This window comes from Panthera uncia, chromosome F1 (assembly GCF_023721935.1).
Source record: "Panthera uncia isolate 11264 chromosome F1, Puncia_PCG_1.0, whole genome shotgun sequence".
Lineage (NCBI taxonomy): Eukaryota > Metazoa > Chordata > Mammalia > Carnivora > Felidae > Panthera > Panthera uncia.
In genome coordinates, this window is record NC_064813.1 from 66,137,295 (window position 1) to 66,157,417 (window position 20,123).

At 40.4% G+C, this 20,123-nt stretch overlaps 2 protein-coding genes and 2 long non-coding RNA genes across 9 annotated transcripts in view; 3 read left to right on the forward strand and 1 right to left on the reverse strand.

Annotated features, from left to right (window-relative positions):
* The window catches only part of LOC125925712 (uncharacterized), a 3,544-nt gene extending 3,290 nt beyond the window's left edge, over window positions 1-254 (forward strand). Inside the window, exon 2 of the long non-coding RNA XR_007458902.1 lies at window positions 116-254. This is a non-coding gene — a long non-coding RNA (uncharacterized LOC125925712). The remainder of the gene's footprint in view (window positions 1-115) is intronic.
* Window positions 1-20,123, reverse strand: part of DAP3 (death associated protein 3) — a 320,245-nt gene that overhangs the window by 69,883 nt on the left and 230,239 nt on the right. The gene's annotated exons all lie outside the window — the stretch shown is intronic.
* Window positions 1-20,123, forward strand: part of ASH1L (ASH1 like histone lysine methyltransferase) — a 192,900-nt gene that overhangs the window by 37,385 nt on the left and 135,392 nt on the right. The window lies entirely within an intron of this gene.
* On the forward strand, window positions 3,716-16,500 carry LOC125925713 (uncharacterized). Its single transcript, XR_007458903.1, has 2 exons — window positions 3,716-5,482; window positions 6,006-16,500. It is a non-coding gene; the product is annotated as an uncharacterized LOC125925713 (long non-coding RNA).

Consider the following 20,123-nt stretch of genomic DNA (forward strand, 5'->3'; position numbering starts at 1 on the left):
AAACAGGCTCCAGGCTCCGAGCCATCAGCCCAGAGCCTGACGCGGGGCTCGAACTCACGGACCGCGAGATCGTGACCTGGCTGAAGTCGGACGCTTAACCGACTGCGCCACCCAGGCGCCCCAAGCATCTGACTCTTGATTTCGGCTCAAGTTATGGTCTCATGGTTTGTGGGTTTGAGCCCTGTGTCGGGCCCTGGGGTGAGTGTGGAGCCCGCTTGGGATTCTCTCTGCCCCCTCCCCTGCTCTCTCTCTCTAAAGAATTAAAATTTAAGAAAGAAAGAAAGAAGGAAATCTTGGGTTGAAGTTTCTTCTATGTTCTGACTTACAAAGTATTTAAGTTTCGTAACCACGTACCGTTGCTTCTAATATAAAATTTTAAACCAAAAATTGCATGACCATACCCATTTGTTCTTAAGGATTTTTTCCGTTTTTAAAGTGACATTCTAACATTTTGTGGTTGTACTTTATATTACTGTTCTTCTGGGGCGCCTGGGTGGCTCAGTTGGTTAAGCGCCTGACTTTGGCTCAGGTCATGATCTCGTGGCCCATGAGTTCGAGCCCTATGTCCAGCTCCCTGCTGACAGCTCAGAGCCTGGAGCCTGTTTCAGATTCTGTGTCTCCCTCTCTCTCTGACCCTCCCCCATTCGTGCTCTGTCTCTCTCGGTCTCAAAAATAAATAAACGTTAAAAAAAAAATTTATATTACTGTTCTTCTTAGGAAGAGGAAATATTTTAAAGTTAAAATTGCTTTTTTGGAAAGTTTTTCTATTTGAGAAATTTGGGATTATTTGTCATTATAGTAAGTAGGATAGCTGTAACGTTATACCTTACTGAAGATATACCTGAGTTTTATTTTCCAGATCTATTAATAGTGAACTACCTTGGTCTTCATGCAGGAGTGAAAGTCCAGCAGGAATAACATTGGGGCAGATTGGTGCACCTTCATGAGCACACAGAACTGCGACAGCAGGTGGCAGTAGAGATCAGGTTTAAGCATGAGTTGCAAAGATTTAACTATCAAAGGGGGAAGGGAAGTAAGGTGTATTGGGGGTTCAGGAAACAGCTGGCTATTGGCCTGTTTAAAGATGTTTGTTTAAAACCAACTACTTCAGGGGCGCCTGGGTGGCTCAGTTGGTTAAGCGGCCGACTTTGGCTCAGGTCGTGATCTCGCGGTCTGTGAGTTCGAGCCCCGCATCGGGCTCCGTGCTGACAGCTCAGAGCCTGGAGCCTGTTTCGGATTCTGTGTCTCCCTCTCTCTGACCCTCCCCTGTTCATGCTCTGTCTCTCTCTGTCTCAAAAATAAATAAACGTTAAAAAAAAAAAAAATTTAAAACCAACTACTTCAGGGGCACCTGGGTGGCTCAGTCGGGTAAGTGTCAGACTCTTGATTTTGGCTCAGGTCATGATCTCACAGTTCATGAGTTCAAGCCCCACATCGGGTTCGGCACTGACAGTGCAGACTCTGCTTTGGATTCTCTCTCTCTCCCTCTCTCTCTGTTCCTCCCCCACTCACGTGTGTTCTCTCTCTCAAAATAAATAAATAAATGAACTTAAAAAAAAATTACTTCATAATAGAATTCTTCACAGAATAAGAGTTCTCTTTCCAGAAGAAAAAGAAACTTGATGTCAAATATCCCCCCTCTCCCCTCACAACTAAAAGGTGGGAAAATATGAGGGCATTATCTGAGATCTATATAATAACTTCTGCCTTTTTGTTATAAATGAGTATCACTTTGTACCAGCAAGTACCTAATGTCAGGGGTTAAGAAAAGTGGATATGATTGGGTGAAGACTCCCAAGGAAGAGAGTGGGTGGGTGGTAGTTTGTGTATTCACTGTGACTTCCTTAGATCCCCTTAATATAGATACGGGCCTTCAAGCCAGATTTGTGGTGTTCCTAAGGCTTTAGTTCATTCAAAGTCTGTTACCTAGATTGAGATTATACAGATTAGCAAAAGAAGATAATAATGTCAACAAAGATTTCAGAAATGACAATATTGGTAAAGTGAAATAGTAACCACTACTCATTTAAAACAAAATAGGTTCTGTACTATTAAATTTGGTCTTTTTCTATTCTTTTTTTTAACAGCCAAAATATACTATGTATATTTCACCATCATTTTTGGAAAGCATCTCAAAGTCAAGTAGACAAGTTTGCAATACGGCTACCGTTTTAGGAGGTGTGCAAAGGCATTTTGATACAAATGCACAGATGGTAGTTATATACACCAGAATATTTTAGCTATTTGTAGCCAAGCTCCATAGAATTAGTAGCATCTCAATATATGTGAGAGCAGAAAGATGACCCTAACAATGGCAGGATTCGGTAGTAACTTTTCACAGTAAAAGCAGTGACACAAGACAGAACCTCCTTCTGCACCCCACCTTTTTATTTTATTGGCAAAATTGCTGAGTGATTATCCTGTAGTTCCTTATCCAGTCCTTCGTTGCCTGAGTAGGGTTACAGAAGACTGCTGACCCTGAAGACAGACAGAGGCTGAAAGCGAGGAGCCGAAGGCAAAAGGGAGCTTGGTTAACTTTTTCTAAGCTGCTTGTTACCATGACTGCTGAGAATTGTAGACAACTGGAGACTCTCCTAAGCATACCTGGCAACATTTTTCTGCTAGTTTCAGTCTCAAGAGGTAAATTATGTAAGATAAGAATGAAAAATTAGAAAAATAAATTTGTCATCAAGTTGCTAAATAGAAAAAGAAGTTTTAGTATGCAGTAGAGAAAGGAGGGAGGATGAGGGGGTGGAAAGATCCCACTCACATGTCACCCAGTTCTATGAAACGTCCCCTGAACTCCAGCCTCTTTGCTTCCATTGCATGTGTGTGTGTGTGTACATATACACGCATACATATATATGTATACATGCATGTATGTATGTATGTGCATATGTGTGTGCATGTATGTATATATATGTATATGCATGTGTATGTATATATGTATGTGTATACATATATGTATGTATATGTATATATGTTTTAACATGTGTCACATTGTAGTGGAATGTTTAGTTTGTCTTTTGTTTACTAGTGAGAAAATGCTCCTTGAGTGTCACAGTGATCATTTTAGTTTTTGCATTTAATGGTCAACACAAACTGCTTTAGAAATAAATCATTCAGATTATGGACTGTGTTTTGAAATCTGTAAGCATTAAAAAACAACAACAACAGCAACAACAGCACCACCACCAAAAATACACCCCTTAAATAGTTTGGGAGTAAGAGGACTTGTTTCCCTGGCATTAAGATAGTGCTTTTGCATATATTTTCCTAGCTGAACTACTCATAGATACTTTCTCCTATCAGTTACTAAAAGCATATATTAAAACTTTAGGTCTTTTAAAAACAATCTATAGTTTGCTCTTTTTACGAAGTTAGTATTAGCCGTGGCTGTTTCATGAATTTCCTGGTAAAGCACAACTTTGGTGACTACCCTTAGAAGACCCATCCATCTATCGTAGGTCAAACAAAACCTTTATTTCAATATTGTACCACAACACAGAGTGGTAAACTAAGCTGTCTGTAATATCCCCATTCAAAAACAACCCCACATTACCTTCTGTAAGAAAACAGTTTCAGGTGTCAGACACCTTTTCCAGGCATCTTAGTGACTCACCCTCTGAAAGGCGGTGCCAGCACTGGGTGTGCCCGAGTGGCACTGTTTCATCCTTACTGCTGTCAGGTTATCCCACAGCCTTCCCCCCCCCCCCCCCCGCTTTTAATCACTTTGTTTGTGTAGGTTCCGTAGCTCTGTCCAGGGAATTCGAGACTTGCTAAATAGGAGAGGGTCACCTTCTCTTCTCTTACCTGTGCTTTGAGGTAGGTGCCATCTGTGCGCGTAGTCTTTCCTATACCCCCTCGTGAAAAGGTCCAGAATGCAAGACTGCGCTACTCCGCTGCTACCTTTCCACTCCCATCCTCTTGTTGTCAGCAGTTGTTCAAGCAGGAAGACCTGATGGTATGCGGCTGTCTCCAGGTCCTGTTCTGAATGAGTCCTGTTGTCTCACCGTCCTGTCTATCCATTGTTTATCTTGGAAGCTGCTTGAGCCAGAGTTATTTTGTAGCAGAGAGGAGGACAGTTGGCCCACTGCCCAGCTTCTCGGGGCAGCAGCAGAATATGCAGATCCCCCTGGGTCTTCAACATCTCGGGGAAGCCGCCTTTTCTCAGACACAACGGCTGAGGGGGCAGCCACGTTCTGTCTGAAGCCTTGGAGACACTCAAGCTGCCACTTTCCCCCAAATACCGTCCGCTGTGGAAGCATCTGCTCCCGCGGGTGGAGAGAAAGCAGGCCCCTTCCATTGTGCTCTGCAGACGTGGCCTCATCAGGTTCATCCTCAAGTCTCTCGTTTTGCAGTAGAAGCTGCTCCAGTCCCTGCTGCGTTTGGCTGAGTGAGCAGTTCACTTTCTCTTTGCGTGGTGGATGTGAGGGGTCTCTGCTTGAGTCCGTATCGTGGTTTGTTTTAATGGCGTACAAAATGAGGGATGGCGAAAGCGAATGTTTCGCATTTCATTGTTGATCTTGCTAATGGAAAAAGTCATTATTGAACCAAATTGGTAAAAGGCATAGGTTTCCTTAAGTCCCAGGTAATTCACACTGACTTGCTAATTCAGATGCTGCTTTTTATGGTTGCCTGTCCTTATCTTTTATTTCATTTTAGTGGCCGTAAGTCGCTCACATACAGACGGCCCCGTACGTGCACATTGCCAACTAATTTTCAGATAAAGCTGCCTAGGAGAAACAAATGACTTCTGGGGAGACATCAGAATTGAAGGCCTTATTTGATGAGGTAACAAAACATAGGGATTTTATGAAACTTCCTTAATAGGGAGAAAAGGTTGGATACATGATGAAAGAGAAGTTGTTTCTTGTCTGACCTTACTTTGTGAGTCAAAATCCCAGGCTACCTATTTCTTAATTGTGCCTCTTTCCCAACTAGGGGTTTGAGGGGAGAAATCCCGAGAAAAAGACCATAGATGGATAAGTGCTGTGCTGCTGATTGTCACCTCAGGAATGAAATAGGCATAAAAAAGGGTCGAAAGACTCGTCCTCCTCTGCTGTTGACACCTGGGACAGATGGGCCTCTTGTGTCTGTTCCTGAAATCCTGTTGACGGGCTGAAAGAGCTCCTTGCTGGTGGAGGTTGACATCTGATAACGATTTCCATGTCATTGTTGCTATTCTTTTCTCATACTATTCTCTGAAGGAAGTCAACTTCCTCTGGTAATACAAGCGTATGAGTTGACTCTCAATTGTAACAGGAGCAGTAAGGTATGCTGAGAATGAGTGTGGGTGTGTGTGCACTTCGGTCTGAAACTCAGTGTTCAAGTGTGGCACCTAATGATTTTGTAATTCAAGAAAAGCCCGTTTGAAAAAATACTTGGCAATTATCTGTTAAAACACTTGACTTAATCCTCTGTATGTTAGGGGTGCCTGGGTAGCTCAGTCAGGTAAACGTCCGACTCAGTTTTGGCTCAGGTCATGGTCTCACGGTTTGTGAGTTCGAGCCTTGAGTCAGGCTCTGCACTGACAATGCAGAGCCCGCTTGAGATCCCTCCCTCCCTGCCTCCCTCCTCTCTCTCTCTGTCTCTCTGCCCTTCCCCCACTTGTGCATGTCCTCTCTCTCAAAAATAAACATTTTTAATATTTTTTTATTTAAAAAATTTTTTTAAATGTTTTATTTATTTTTGAGACAGAGAGAAACAGAGCACAAGCAGGGGAGGGGCAGAGAGAGAGGGAGACACAGAATCCGAAACAGGCTCCAGGCTCTGAGCTGTCAGCACAGAGCCCGACGTGGGGCTCAAACTCACGAACTGTGAGATCATGACCTGAGCCGAGGTTGGATGCTTAACCGACTGAGCCACCCAGGCGCCCCTAAATAAACATTTTTTTAAAATCAGAATACCTCTAGATCCATTAAAGAGACCTGGTTAAAAAAAAAAATAATCTATTTGTTAAATTTTCTTTAATAAGTTTGGTTGAGCATCCAACTTTGGTTCAGGTCATGATCTCATCATTTGTGGGTTCAAGCCCTTGCGTCGGATTCTGTGGTGACAGCTTGGAGCGTGAAACCTGTGTCCCTTCAGGGGCTTCAGATTCTGTGTCCCTTCCCTGGTGAGACACACACATTCTCTCTCAAAAATAAATGAAGAAACATTAATTTTTTTTTTTTTTTAAAACAATGTTTGGTTAGGGGATTCCCCCCCTCCTTTTCTCAGATGTTTTGGTTCTCTTTTGATGATATGCTACACACCGAAGTTTGTGCATTTCTTTAAGGTATTTTCTGAGTATTTTCAGGAGCCAACTTAAGATGATTGCTTACTTATATTTCTAATTTCTAACATAGTTTTACAAGTAACTTACGCTACTTACAATCATCGGGGGGAATTTTGTCCGGAAACCTTTTATTTACATTTTTTAGTGGTTGTCCTAGAGTTTGCACCACAGAGTTACAACTAATCCAGGACTGCTTCCCGATAACACTCTCACCTCACGGGCACCTCATAATCACAAAGTAATTAGATTCCTCCCTCTCCTCCCTTGTCCATAGCATGACTATCATTAATTTTACTTCTGTATAAGGACTTCTGTATAAAATCATACCTTGTCAAATACATTGCTGCTGTTATCTTAAACAGCCTTACCTGTTAGATCAATTAAGAACAAGAAAAATCAAAGTTTATGTTTTAGCTTTGTTGTTTCCTTCTTCAGTGGTCTTCCTTTTACAATGAAGATCTGAGTTTTTGACCTATCATTTTCCTTCTATGTAAAGAACTTTTAGGGGCGCCTGGGTGGCTCAGTCGGTTGAGTGTCCTACTTCAGCTCAGGTCATGATCTCACGGTTCGTGAGTTCGAGCCCTGCATCTGGCTCTGTGCTGACAGCTCAGAGCCTGGAACCTGCTTCGGATTCTGTGTCTTGCTCTCTCTCTGCCCCTCCCCCACTCATGTTTTTTTTTCTCTCTCTGTCTCTCTCTATCTGTCTCTCTGTCTCTCTCTCTCAAAAATGTTTAACATCTTACAAGCCTGGTCTGTCTGCTGGATACAAATTTCCTCAATTTTTGTCAAACTACGTTTTTATTCTCCTTCACTTTTATAGGATAATTTCACAGGGTACTGAATTCTAGGTTGGTGGGTTTCTTTTTTCTAACACCTTAATTTCAGTCCAGTGTTCTTGCTTGCATGGTTCTGAGATGAAATTGGATATAATTCTTACTCTGCTCTTCAGTAGAAAAGGTGTTTTTTTTCCCCCTCTGGCTTCTTTCAGGATTTTTTTTTTTTATCTTTGATTTTCCATAGTTTGAAAAATCTGTCTACATGTATTGGTTTTTGTTTTGTTTTGTTTTGTTTTGTTTGCATTTATCCTGCTTAGTATTCTCTGAGCTTTCTGGACTTGTGGGTTCAGTGGCTGGCATGAAATTTGGAGAAACTATCGGTCATTGTTTCAAATATTTTTCCTATTCCTTTCTTTCTTTGTTTTCCTTCTGTTATTCCCATTATGCAGATGTTACAGTGTTTGTTGTCCCACAGTTCTTGGATCTTCTGTCCTGGTTTGTTTGGGTTTTTTTTTTTAGTCTTTTTGTGATTAGCTTTTTAGTTTTGGGGGTTTCTGTTGAGATATCCTCAGACCTGGAGACTCTGTCCTCAGCCATGTTTAGTCTGCTAATGAGCTCATCAGAGCCATTCTTCATTTGTTAGTGTTTTTGTTCTCTAGCATTTGTTTTGGTTCTTAGAATTTCCACCTCTCTGCTTCCATTGCCCCTCTGTTCTTGCATGTGGGCCCCTTTATCTACCAGCATATTAATCACAGTTATTTTAAATTTCCAGTCTGGTACTTCTAACACCCCTACCATATCGAAGTCTGATTTTAATGCTTCCTCTGTCTTCAGACTGTGTTTTTTGTCTTTTAGTATGTCTTGTAATTTTTTCTTAATAGGTGGGCATAATATACTGGGTAAAAGGAATTGCTGTGAATAGACTTAGTGATGTGGTGCGAAAGTATGAGGGGAGAGGAAGTGTTCCTTAGTCCTGTGATTAGATCTCAGTCTTTTAGGGAGCCTGGACCTCTAGACTGTGAACTTCACAAATGCTTTTCAGTTTCCTCTTCTCTCTCAAGGTGGGACAGGATGGCTAGAGTAGGGTAGAGTTGGATGTTTCTCTCCCCCCAGAAGTTTTAGCAGGAGCTAAAACTAACAAGAGTGTGGGAGATCCCAGTGGCTGAATCTGCTGGAGTTTTCTGCTTTCAGACACGTGTGCACTGAGGCTCTCCCAGTTTGCCAGTTACGGTTCAGGGCTCCCTACCCCGGCAGTGCTTCCCACCAAGCTTTCAGCTCCTGGTTTTCTGCTCTGGTAAATTAGGACTCTCTGTCGGTCACTTCCATCTGGGGGGGCAATAGTAGTTTGCCCTGTGACCTCACTTCTAATACAGATCTAAGAAGAGTTGACTTCTCAGTTTGTTTAGCTTTTTACTTTTTGTTAGGATGGAATGGCAGCTTCCTAGCTTCTCCATAAACTTTTTATCTACAAATGTTGCAGTGCAGCTGTGTGTAATTGGGTTATAAGATGATAAAATTGTCTGAATTTCCATCTACATCTCAGCTTTCATCGTGTGGACACTAGTTTCAAAATCTGCCACGTAATAGAACAGTGGGTAGGAGGAACTTTCCAGGAAGTAGCCTGTATAGAAAATACACACACACACACACACACACACACACACACACACACACTCCCCATCCCCACCAGGTGCAAAACACTGTTTCAGTGGGTTCCAATAAAGAAACTACATTGAATAAGTTTTCCTATACTGATGCTGTTATTGGTAGAGTAATATTAGAGCTTTCCATATCTCAAGACCTCTTCTTTACCACCATAAGGCTAGCCCTTCCCTGTTTCAAAATCTCTAGTGTAATAGGAACGATCAAGAATGTAGAATGGAGCTTCCGGTATTTCTGATTACAGACAGTAAGTCCATGCCATAATTCTAAGCATCCAACTTGAGGAATGGGAACAAAACATTGTATTCTTAGGATTCCCAACCACTCATAACTTCACTGTTCTGTTGCCAACATTAATTAAGTGATAATTAAACTTATTTTTCCTTTCTTTACTGATTTTCCTTTCTGTACAATTTAAGTGGGATTCATTCTGTGGTTAGCAGTGCGAGATGTAGCTGTCTTTTAGCAACAACCGAAGTAGGAGTTTAGTCCTCAGCTCGTGTTGTCAAGCATTCGTGTTTTTATGTACCTAAATGTTTGATGTGCAAGGAACAGAAGTAGTATATTTAATCATATTATTCGTGTTTTGTTTACAGTAGAATGAGATTTAGGAACAAGTTTTTCAGTAGAATATTTTCTGGAAGGAACTTTGTGAGCAGATCTCAAAAACTTTTTTATCAAGTACTGAAAATGATTGTCAACCTGTAGCAACACTTCAGAAAGCCTAATTGAGGTTTAGGCTTCCTGACTCATATTCATAAAGACATCTTAAAGCATTTAATATTTTTAATGGACTTAGAACAACCCTGGTAGATGTTTTGTTTTCCTCTGACATTTTCTTCTGTTTTTAATACTGTTCTTTATTACGTCCGGATCAAAGGTTATTATGCATGAAGTGGATTTATTTTGGAGTTTCTTTCCTGAAATTTTGAGCTAAGTTGACATGTTTTTTTTTTCTCTGTTTTTTGTTTGTATGTTTGTTTTTTGGTTTGAGACAGAGAGAGTGTGAGCAGGGAGGGGCAGAGAGGGAAGGACACACAGAATCGGAAGCAGGCTCCAGGCTCCAAGCTGTCAGTGCAGAGCCCGATGCGGGGCTCGAACTCACAAACCATGAGATCATGACCTGAGCTGAAGTCAGACACTTCAACCGACTGAGCCACCTAGGCGCCCCAAGTTGACATGTTTTAATTAATTTTCACACAATGTGAAGAATTGCCAAAGAGGTATTTTTCTTGGAAGCTTCGAGGATTAAATAGAGTAGAAACATTTTACTTAAAAATTAATATTTTTGGAGCACCTAGTGGCTCGGTTGAGTGTCCGACTCTTGATTTTGGCTCAGGTCATGACCCAGGGTCATGGGATCACGCGTTGTCTCAGGCTCCACACCTGCTTAGGATTCTCTATCTCTCTCTGCCCCTCTCCCCTGCTTGTGTATGCACTCACTCTCTCTAAAAAAAAAAAAAAAAAAAAAAAAAAGTTAATACATTTAATGTTATTTTGTTTAGTGTATTAAAATTCCAGGAAGGTGAGAATTACGGTAGAAATGCAAGCCTGTTATTCTGTCTTACATGATTATTTAAATTCTATTAGCGTTTATTTACTTAATTTTAAAATAATGTTCATACTAATTTAGATAACATACTCTTAATATTTATATTGTCCGTTTCGTTGTTTATTTAACTATTTGATAGTTCTTGTTTTAGAACATGAAATTAACAGTTCTTGTGATAATAAGTATTTCAGGATTTCAGTTTTGCATTAATACATGTACCTTAACTTATTAAATGTTAACACATGATGCCCAAAAGGAAATTCTTCCTGTTTCAGGTAAAAATTTTTGCCTTTATTTGAAAGTGAATATTCAAATAATACCACAAATCCAAGTGTCATGCCTTATTTGTATTACTGACAATGTTAGACTGACTATAATGGGTAGTAATCCACTATGTTGATTACTCATAAGTTTTATGATACTGGAAATAACGTGAAAGTAAGCATTTAGTTGTTTGACTTACTTGAGACTGCAGCCAAACTTGGTAAAAATTTGCCTTCATAAATTCATAATATCTTTTAGAAGGAGATATTTTAAAATATTTGTATAATTTTTATTCTTTTCTTGTCTTCCTCTTTGTAGCTTGCCCTCTTATTAGATTCTGTGGATATGTTTCTCGAGGCCTCATTTCTTTATTCTCCTTCACTTCTTGGCAGTCACTCGTTATAATGGCAAAATACAGAAGCCCTATTTTTGAGCATGTATTTCTTCCCTTACTAGTGAATTTCAGCTTTTTTTCTTGTTCTGCTGTTTAATTCTCTGCTTTGAATTGTCTGTTTATATGTTCGTTCATGTTTATTTTGAGATACTGGCTTTTCTGTTGTTATTTTTTTTTAAGCTATTACCTCATTGTTTTCCTCTCTATAGATATTGTTGTTACCTTTCTCCCAGAAGAATGTGGGAAGAATTTCAAATTGATTTGCATTTTATTCTAAACCCACTAAGGTTGGAAGTCGGAACTAGGATTCTTCAGGGTCTATACCCTCAATGCAGCACCTGTTAAGAAGGTTTCAGAAGCAAACATTAAAAGAAAAAAAAAAAATCATCAACAGAAGGAGTAAGCAAACACAGCTAAAAACAGGATTAAGTTCTGCAGGAACTTCAAATAATACAGTTGTTGAAGTCAGAATGTAAAGCGTTTGCGGCACCTGGCTAGCTCAGTCAGTAGAGCCTGTGACTCTTGATCTTGGGGTTGTGAGTTTGAGCCCCATGTTGGATGTTGTGAATCTTCCATTAAAAAGTAAAAAAGGAATATCAAGTATTTGAAATGATTAGTGTCTTAAAAAAGTAATTAGAGAAAAGGATAAACCTTTAAGAAAATAACCAGGCAGAGTTTCAAAAGAAGCCAATGGAATATATTTTCTGGATATGAACAGTGTATTTTCGAGGTGAAAAAAATTCACCCATTTACTTTTATTTATTATTTATTTATTTATTTTTTAATCTTTATTTATTTTTGAGAGAGAGATAGCATGTGAGCAGGGAGGAGCAGAGAGAGAGAGAGAGAGAGAGAGAGAGAGAGAGGGAGGGAGGGAGACACAGAATCCGAAGCAGGTTCCAGGCTCTGTGCTGACAGCTCAGATGTGGGGCTCACACTTACGAACTGTGAGATCACGACCTGAGCCCAAGTCGGACACTTAACCCATTGAGCCACCCAGGCACCCCAGCACCCATTTACTTTCAAAGGCTCAGTGAGTAATAGCGTAAGCATTCATTATAGATGCAGCCGTGGAGAGAATAGTGAACTGGAAAATAGTGTTGAGAAAATCACCTGGAATGTAGCAGGGCCAGAGATGTCAAATGTGGTAGGAATAATACAAGATGATGAAGGATGGTAGTAAGTCCAATATGTTCTAGTTGGAGTCCTGAAGAATAATTAGGGAGATTTAATATTTGAAGGGTAATATTCCAGAATTATTTATGATGGACACATTCTGAGGTTAGGGAATAAAAGAATGTTATCTTCAAATGCTGAGAGAAAAGAACCGTCAGTTCTGAAGAGAGCTTCTCCACCTCACAAGGTTAGCAGAATGGATTGCACGCAGAACAAGGGTACTGTTTCCAACTATTTTGCTGGGAGTTACAAAAAATTAAAACAATTGCCTTTGTAAAAAGGATGAAGGATGCTGCAGCAATTTCAGGAGCACAATAGACAGATGAGCTATCACAGTAGGAGATACGTGGAAGGCCAACAGTCAGTTATAGAGAAGTGGCATTAGAAGAAGCGCGTGCGAAAACAGTGGGAAAGAAGGAACAAAGTGGAAATGAACAAAGTTCAAAAGGTTAGGCAATGTGTGATATATATGGTAACAGGGAGAAGATATATAAGATAGCATAATTGATATCTTCAAAGAGGAAGGCAGAAATTTTTATTTAGATTTACTGTTAAAGGCATAATACAAAGAAATACAAAGTCTATTCAATAAATAGACTGAAAGGACTTGTTAGGTCTCATTTAATATCGTTGCCTGAGTGTTTATCATGGAAACCACAGTTGCAGTCTTAGATTTTACCAGTAAAGCTAAGAATCTCTTTGCGATCCAGATCAAAGGATCAAGTTACCTCTGGAGGATAAAATTCAGGGTGTTCTCAAACGTCAAAATTCAGAACCAAAATAATAATATTCATAATGCCCTCAAATTGGACAGAATTTTTTTGAGAGACAGAGAGTGTAAGCAGGGCGGGGGTGGGGGGCGGCGCAGAGAAAGAGGGAGAGCGAGAACCTCAAGCAGGTTCCACCCTCAGCACGGAACCCAACACGGGGCTAGATCCCAGGAGCCTGAGATCATGTGACCTGGGCTGACCTGAAGAGTCGGATGCTCAACCGACTGAGCTGCCCAGGTGCCCCCAAATTTGCCTTTTAAACCAGTTTTGCATATACAGTTCTGTGGGCACCAACTATATTCACATTGTTGTGAAACCATCATCACCATCCACCTCCAGAATGTTTTCAGTCTTCCCGCCACTGAAATTCTGTACCCCACTGAACAGTGACTACCTTTCTCTGCGGCCCGTGGCAGCTGCCATTCTGTTGTGTGTCTCTCTAAATTTGACTACTCCAGGTACTTCCTGTCAGTAGAGTCCTAGAGTATTGGTCTTTTTGTGGTTGGCTTGCTTCCTTTTAGTTTAATGTCCTCGAGGTTCATCCATGTTGTATGGCATATGTCAAACTCTCCTTCTGTTTTAAGTCTGAGTAATAAGTAGTTGTATGCGTATGCCACATTTTACCTGTCCTTCACCTGCCGGTGGACGTGGACGGATGTGCATCTTCCTGCTGGCTATTTGTGAATAACGCTGCTGTGGACATCCGTGCGCAGATATCAGCACGAGTCCCTCACTTCACTTCTTTGGGGTATTGGCAAGTTTAACAATGAAAATTAAAATGACACAGGTTTTTTGGCACTAGATAAGTTGCTTACAAGGTTTATATGGAAAAATAAGCAGCAGTGACATGGCTGAAAAGAGCAGTAACATGTAGGAATCTTTCTTACCAGGACATGAAACCAGGTTGAAATGTCCAGCACGTTGTGGTAGTGGTGCATGGACAGACAGAAGATCAGTGGCCCAGAATGGAGTATACAGCAACAGACGCGCCTGGGTGACTCAGTCGGTTAGGTGTCCGACTGGATTTCAGCTCAGGTCATGGTCCCAGGCTTGTGGGATCTAGCCCCACATCAGGCTCTGGGTGGACGTGGAGGCTGTTTAAGATTTTCTCTGCCCCTCTCCCACTTACGCCCTGTGTCTCTCAAAAAGGAAAACAAAAGAATTCAGTTCATGAGAAGTGTAGCATTTCATGTCACAGAATGAAGGACAAAATGATTCAGCAAATTCCATGGGAGCTAGGTGGCTCTCTAGGAGATTTTACACATCCATAGACATACATGTATTTTAAACGTCATGAGGGTTTTCATCTCTCTCACTGCTGTTTTTCCTTTGAGAATAAAGATGCCATTGTTATCCCCATTTGAAAAAGAAACACGACGCTGCTTTGATTCCACTTTATCTTCTAACTCTGACCGCCTACTTCTCAGTTCCCTTGTTGTTCTTTACTTGACTTCACATTTTTCTCTGCCCATTCTCTTTTATACCCGCTCCCGTCAGGTTTTTGCTCTCGCGCTTTCCAGAAAGTGCTGTTGCGTGGTTACCAGTGACCCCGTGGGGCCACGTCCAGTAGCTGGCTGCACGCTGTCATTTCTCTTTGATCCACCAGCAGCACTGGGGTGGCAGCCCTTGGGCCTCACGTCCGGGGTACCGCATGTTCACTCACGCTAAGTTTTTTTTTTCCCCCTGTTGTTACCTTCTGGCCCCTTCGTCTTTGCTGGTTCTTCTTCATCTGTTAATGTGGCCGTGCCTCACCTGGTTATGTCAGCCCGTCTCAGGGCTTTAAATATCTATGTGCCGCCGTTCAGATTTGAAACTTCCTGCTCAGACGCCTCTACTGGGGTGTTTAGAAAGCATTTCAGTCCTAACATGTCCCAGACTGATCTCCTGACATTTATTTTCCATCTTCCACCACAGTCTTTGTGATTGATCTTCTCGTCACGTACACTGTTTTACCCTGGTCCACGGTCGCTGTCATCTCTTGTCAGGATAACTGCTCTGGGTTGCTAACAAGACCCTGGTCACTTTATGAAGCACGAGGAAGAAAGCAACTAGAGGGAGGGCATGTTGGAAGATTTAAATGAAATCTTGTCACCCTTCTGCCCTTCCTCCACCTCAAAACCTCCTAGTGCTTCCCCTTTCGGGCAGTAAAAGCTCAAGCCTTTGTAACAGCCTAAAACGTCTGCCTGATCTTCCCCGCTGCACATGTTGTGTTCCTGTCCCCATTCAGTTGCTCAGGTCCTGCCACACCAGTGTTCTTGCTGTTCCCTTTCATCACTTCCTCACTTGAGGTCTTTGCCAGTGAGGCCTCACCCAGTGTCACAGCCCCGTTTTTGGCAGACTCCTGGCTCTCTTGGTAGCCTTCAGTTTTTCCCAGAACGGTCACCGCCTTTTAGCAAATAATATTTTGAAAATCTGTGTTTTTCTTTATTGTTTTCCTCTTCCATTAAAATATAAGCTATGTGAGAACAGGGATTTTTGTCTTTATTCTTTCACAAATCTCCAACACTGAGTATACACCCAATATATATTGTCCAATGAAGAATTAGGTCACATACCTCTTCTACAGAAAACCTTCTATTGGTGTTCCCTTCCCTCTCTTGGACTGACAGAAGTCTGCCCTTGCACCTCCTGCCTCAGGGCCTTTGCTCTTGCTGTTTCATCTTTGGGGTATTATTCTTTTCTCAGGTATGTAAGTCCCTCCTTAACTGCCCTTGGGTTTCTGGGGAATTGTGATCTTCTCAATTGGGACTTTACTGTCACCCTATTTTAATGTTATAAATCATTTCCAACCCTAGAGTTTCCTCCTCTTCCATGCTCTGATTTTCTGCATAGCATATTTCACCCTCTGAAATACTGTTTGACTTCTCTTTTTATTGCCTCTCCCCTGCTCATGCATCAGAATGAAATATCCATGTTAAAAGGAATTTTTTCCACTGGTGTTATTCTTTGCACTTAAACGGTAGGTACTTAATAACTATTACCTGAAAAAAATGAGTTCCTGATTAAGCAAGAATTCAAGATTATAAAGTAAAATCAGTAGTGTTTTTGAATATCATCAATTTAGAAAAACTAACAAAAAATTCATTCATGCATGTAACATTTTTTATGAAATATTTAGAAATAACCTTGACAGCAAGTGTTTAGGATCTGTTTGAATAAGATTATAAATATCCAGTAATACTAAAAACTTTCACTAGATAAAATTGCTTTCTTATTGTAGAGCTAATGTTAGGGTTGAGATACCTTTTTTCATACACACACACACACACACACACACACACACACATACACATACACTTAAAGACATTTAGAGTTTTTTTCAAACTTCAAATGGATCTCAGGGCCACCGCTAAGTATACATATGCGAAAATCATGAGGAAACCTTATGAAAATCTCCTAAAATTAGTGATTTGGGATATACAAGTCTATGAACTTAAAAACCCTTGGATTTGTGCTCTAAAAGATGGAATTTTATGGTATGTGATTATATCTCCATAATACTATAAAATAACCCAAGGAAATTCTGCAGGAATACAAAAAAGAAAAAGGAGTCTTTTCAAGTATTAGAAGTTTTTATAGAGTTAGAATATCAATACATTGTATTGGTGGCTCGGGAATAAGCGTAAATGTGAATGAAGTAAAATGGAGAGCTTAAAGAAAGACCCGAGTGTAAATTAACACGAAGTGCATAATGGAAATCCTCAAAACAGACAGACCTTCTGAGGTAAAGGCTGCTTACCTACTCACAGGTTATTTTCAAAATTCAAGACGGGTAAATAATTTAAAGCAAAAAGAAAAAAAATTCACTGAAGATGAAGGGAAGATTGTTGTCTTCAGAAGGACATGACCTTTCCAAGTAATCTGTGACAACAGCGTTAGAGCTAGAGAGACTATTTTATTGAACATAATGGCTAAGAGCTGTGGCTTTGAAATGAGACTAGGTTTAAATCATAGCTCAGTCACTTAACTGGTTAGGTGATGCTGGGCAGGGAATATCTACACGGTTCTCTTTTTTCTATTTAATGAAGTCAATCATAGTAACTGCAGCAGTTACTACAGTCAGGATTAAATGAGAGAGTATGTGACGCACTTAGTACAGGTTTTCGTATGTATTCGAATGCATAGAACTTCTTTAAGAAATCTAATAGGAAGTGGAAAGACAACTGATAAGTTGAGGGAAATAAGCGTAACACGGCGGAAGAAAAGAACTTATTTCTGACATGTTAAGGGCTCTTCTAAATCAATAATGATAAACTCCACAATTTAGAAAGATAATGTGGACCAGGACCTTTTAACAGTTGTTTCAGTGCTGAAGAAGTACACACGGCCAGCAAAGTCATGTCACCAGAAGTTCCCAATAACAGGTAATAAATGAAATGTAAATAGAAATGCAAAAAAAAAAAAAAAAAAAAAATTGTAGATTGTGAAATCTTAAGCACTGACAGTGGGAGTAAAAAGGCTTGTCTTCACATTTAGAACATTGATGTCTCACCAGAAAACTCACATGGCTTCATGTAAACCATAGACAGAAAACAGTACGGCCGGTGCGGGAGCCCAGGCCCGCAGCAGGGAAGTTAGCACAGGAACACGTGGCCTTTACAACCAGGAACTGTAAGCGTGGGGACCCCCTGGAGGGGGTTTAAATGTGTAAAGTGGGCAAAAAGCCATTTGATAAAAACAGGACAATAACAAGTAGATTTGAAAATGAACTTAAATAGTAAGTAATCCTAGAAATAATGGCATTTGAAATGAGAACTCCATGAACTTACTAGAACAGGAAATGGCAGATAGTAAAATTTTTGAAGATTGCTCTAATCAAATCACCCGAATTGGCAGTGTTTAATTTCAGAATTATCAGGATCAGGCTATCAGATGGTATTGTTGTTTCTGCTCTAAGAAGCATTGCCTAACAGTATGGAATATCACACATCATAAAGTATTATCTTGAGTTGTAGAAATGTATTGTTTTATACATTCTGTGTTTGTTTGGGTTTTTTTATGTTTATTTTTGAGAGAGAGAGAGCACGAGAGGGGGAGGGTCAGAGAGAGGGAGACACAGAATCTGAAACAGGCTCCAGGCTCTGAGCTGTCAGCATAGAGCCCGATGCGGGGCTCGAACTCACGGACCGCGAGATCATGACCTGAGCTGAAGTCAGATGTTTAACCGACTGAGCCACCCAGACACCCCCATTCTGGATTTTTGTAATGAACTTTTTTTTTCCCTTTGAAATAATTTTTCCCCCCTTTGGTGCATAGCTGGTCAACATGTGTAACTATTTATTCTATATATTATACCTTTAGACCTAACAATTCTCTGAGGGAAATAATTGGACAATAGCAAAGATTTATGTAATTGGATGTTTATCATATACTATTTATAATAATAAATAACCAGAAGTTCTTTTAAAAGCAGCAAGTAGGTTGATTTAATGAACTGCAGACTGTTGTGAAACCGTTGAATCAGTAGTCTGATTCCTGATTTGTTTGCACAGAAAGGTGTCTTCTTGCAGCATTTAAGTTAACCAAGGTACAAAACAAAAAGCATTTTTGGACCATTTTTATACAAGGATGTTCATGTGTTTTTGTGCATGTGATGGAAAGATCTGAAATGTAAAAGTGTTTATCCATGGATGGTAGTACTTTCGTCACTTTTTAAAATAAGCCTAACTTTGTATTTGGACTAAAGCTATTTTTGTGTTGAAAAAAATTATATGCCTAATGGGACGTTTTGATAAGATATCCTTTTTGTTGCCCAACATATAATATACTCTGTTAAAAATGACCCTTCTTACGACTAATTGTCATTTTAAAAGGTTCTTAGGAATGTAAGAGACTACTACCACCAGTACCATAGGTAGTTTTGCATTGTCTTGTTAATATAATCTCATTGACTCCCTTTATCCAATGGCAGAATTTGGAAGAAGAGATCTTTGAAACCAAAACTAAATTATCTGTGTATATCTTTTGTCTTCTATTTCATCATTGACCGTTTACTGTGGGATAGTGTTTTAGGCTGATTTTAGTTAATATTTCTGACAGACACAAAAACCCAGATTTGAGTACAGTCCTTTAGCAGGATATGGGAACTGTATATGTCTCCACTTTAGGCAGAATTTTTAAAATGACTTTTATTGGAGTATAAACACACATAAATCGTGTGACAGCTCAGTGGATCTTCACAGTCCACAGTACCCCCTCTGGCCAGTGTTCAGTCTAAGAGCTACAACACTGCCAGCACCTGTTAAACCCTCCTCATGCTCCTTCCCTTTCACTGCCGCCCATGCCACGTTGCCTCATACCACGGGGGACTGTTTTCCTTTTTTTTTTTTTTTTTTTTTTTTTAAGTTTACGTATGTATTTAGAGAGAGTGTTGCATGAGCAGGGAAGGGACAGAGAGAGGGAGAGAGAGAATCCCAAGCAGGCTCCACGCTGTCAGCACAGAACCTGACGTGGGGCTCAGACTCCCAACCCGTGAGATCGTGACCTGATCCGAAATCAAGAGTCAGACACTTTACCAACTGAGCCCCCCGGGGCCTCCTGAATGGGATTGTATAGTATAAACATTTGTTCTCACTCCTTCCGTTCACTGTTGTTAACTTTATCCACTTCATTGTACATAGTCTCAGTTTGTACAAGATGGATTTTTACAGGTACGTTTTAACATTAGAAATGTTGTAGTTTTCTGGGAATGCAAGCTGGTGCAGCCACTCTAGAAAACAGTATGGGGGTTCCTCAAGAAACTAAAAATAGAACTGCCCCACGACCCAGCATTTGCACTACTGGGTATTTATCCATGGGATACAGGTGTGCTGTTTTGAAGGGACACGTGCACCCCCATGTTTATAGCAGCACTATCCACAATAGCCAAAGGTTGGAAAGAGCCCAATGTCCATCGACAGATGAATGGATAAAGGAAATGTGGTGTATATATACAATGGAGTATTACTCGGCAATCAAAAAGAATGAAATCTTGCCATTTGCAGCTACGTGGATGGAACTGGAGGGTATTATTAGTGAAATTAGCTAAGTGAAATTAGTCAGAGAAAGATAAATATTATATGACTTTACTTATATGAGGACTTGAAGAGACAAAACAGGTGAACATAAGGGAAGGGAAACAAAAATGATATAAAAACAGGGAGGGGGACGAAACAGAAGAGACTCGTAAATACGGAGAACAAACTGAGGGTTGCTGGAGGGGTGGTGGGAGGGGGGATGGGCTAAATGGGTAAGGGGCACTAGGGAATCT